This window comes from Tachysurus fulvidraco, unplaced genomic scaffold (genome assembly GCF_022655615.1).
Source record: "Tachysurus fulvidraco isolate hzauxx_2018 unplaced genomic scaffold, HZAU_PFXX_2.0 HiC_scaffold_324_np12, whole genome shotgun sequence".
NCBI classification, from domain to species: Eukaryota; Metazoa; Chordata; class Actinopteri; order Siluriformes; family Bagridae; genus Tachysurus; species Tachysurus fulvidraco.
The window spans coordinates 1-2,267 of record NW_025927078.1 but is presented as its reverse complement, the minus strand read 5'-3'; the positions used below and the strand labels follow the sequence as shown (position 1 = coordinate 2,267).

Genomic DNA, 2,267 nt, shown 5'->3' with positions numbered 1-2,267 from the left:
GGTTAGAGCCCCACGTTGAGCGAGAGGTGCTTTTGCGGGAGCCAGGACAAGCCCAAAGGCCATCTTTACTGCCTCAGGAGGAGAAAATAATAGCAACATAAATAAATACGACGGAAAACCATAGATGGATAAAGTGCACCCTGCGGCTCAAAGTTTCTTCCAGAGATCCCTCAGCGTGGTTTTAATCGTCACTAATGACGATCCCTGAGCCTGACATCAAAGGCTCTCTGAAGACGCCTTCACATTTTGCAAGTTGGGCTGTGAGTTTAAGAGCCTGTTGTACGACAATCAGCAAAACAACTGTTGAGCCCCGCGTTAGGCGAGAGGTTTCCAGGTCGCAACAGCCAAAAAGCACCCACCTCGGTTCGTGGCCTGAGATTTCCGCTACGGCAAAGCCTGTGGGGAACCTGGCGGCCTAAGAAAAGCCTGGCCGTCCCTGGGTGGGCTTGAACCACCAACCTTTCGGTTAACAGCCGAACGCGCTAACCGATTGCGCCACAGAGACCCAGCTACTCCTCAAGGATAGAAGATCGTCCACCCTGTTGTGCCGCAACTTAGACGTGCGTTGCGGAGACACGGTTTGTGCAAACCAATAGGGTGACAGGGAGGCGGAACAATACCAATTCTCTGGATGGAAACGAAGATCAGTATGATAGCCACAGCAATCACGAAAATCTGCCAAAAATGTCCATGAAATTCCACCATTTCAGGTTTCAATCTCTTTGACTTCTAAAAATTCTACACACAAGCTCGCCCGCCACAATCACTTCTTTAAATTTGGTGCTTAGGTTTGGCGCAGACAAAATGGCTTAAGAGAGATGGTAAAAAAAAAGTGTCCTACAGTCAGTGCAACAGAGACCGTCATGTGAAGGGCGTGGTGTTTTTAAGGGGCGTCTTGGGAAAATCATGGGCGTTTTTTGCTCTTAGACTGCATCAGATCAAAGAAATCTCAGCCATCTGGGCAGTAGGTGCCCCGCTTTTGTCCAAGCGTGTGGCCCCTTTGACGTGCCTGGCTAGCTCAGTCGGTATGAGACTCTTAATCTCAGGGTCGTGGGTTAGAGCCCCACGTTGGGCGAGAGGTGCTTTTGCGGGAGCCAGGACGAGCCCAAAGAAAATTATAGCAACTTAAATAAATACGACGGAAAACCATAGATGGATAAAGTGCACCCTGCGGCTGAAAGTTTCTTCCAGAAATCCCTCAGCGTGGTTTTAATCGACACTTATGACGATCCCTGAGCCTGACATCAAAGGCTCTCTGAAGACGCCTTCGCATTTTGCAAGTTGGGCTGTGAGTTTAAGAGCCTGTTGTACGACAATCAGCAAAACAACTGGTGAGCCCCGCGTTAGTTGAGAGGTTTCCAGTCAACAAGCACCCGCCTCCGTTCGCCGGTACGGCAAAGCTTGTGGGGAACCTGGCGGCCTAAGAAAAGACTCGCCGTCCCTGGGTGGGCTTGACCCACCTACTCCTCGTGGATAGAAGATCGTCCGCCCTGTTGTGCCACAACTTAGACGTGCGTTGCGGAGACACGGTTTGTGCAAACCAATAGGGTGACAGGGAGGCGGGACAATACCAATTCTCGGGTTGGAAACGAAGATCAGTACTATAGCCACAGCAATCACGAAAATCTGCCAAAAATGTCCATGAAATTCCACCATTTCAGGTTTAAATCTCTTTGACTTCTAAAAATTCTACACACAAGCTGGCCTGCCACAATCACTTCTTTAAATTTGGTGCTTAGGGTTGGTACAGACAAAATGGCTTAAGAGAGGTGGTAAAAAAAAAAGTGTCCTACAGTCAGTGCAACAGAGACCGTCATGTGAAGGGCGTGGTGTTTTTAACGGGCGTCTTGGGAAAATCATGGGCGTTTTTTGCTCTTAGACTGCATCAGATCAAAGAAATCTCAGCCATCTGGGCAGTAGGTGCCCCGCTTTTGTCCAAGCGTGTGGCCCCTTTGACGTGCCTGGCTAGCTCAGTCGGTAGAGTATGAGACTCTTAATCACAGGGTCGTGGGTTCGAGCCCCACGTTGGGCGAGCGTTGCTTTTGCGGGAGCCAGGACGAGCCCAAAGGCCATCTTTACTGCCTCAGGAGGAGAAAATTATAGCAACTTAAATAAATACAACGGAAAACCATAGATGGATAAAGTGCACCCTGCGGCTGAAAGTTTCTTCCAGAAATCCCTCAGCGTGGTTTTAATCGACACTTATGACGATCCCTGAGCCTGACATCAAAGGCTCTCTGAAGACGCCTTCGCATTTTGCAAGTTGG

The 2,267-nt window shown here is 49.4% G+C and overlaps 2 non-coding genes across 2 annotated transcripts; one reads left to right on the top strand and one right to left on the bottom strand.

Moving 5' to 3' along the window:
• Positions 1-431: 431 nt before the first annotated feature.
• trnan-guu lies at positions 432-505 on the bottom strand. The gene has a single exon. It is a non-coding gene; the product is annotated as a tRNA-Asn (tRNA).
• Positions 506-1,959: 1,454 nt separating this feature from the next.
• On the top strand, positions 1,960-2,032 carry trnak-cuu. The gene has a single exon. It is a non-coding gene; the product is annotated as a tRNA-Lys (tRNA).
• The last annotated feature ends 235 nt before the right edge of the window (positions 2,033-2,267 follow it).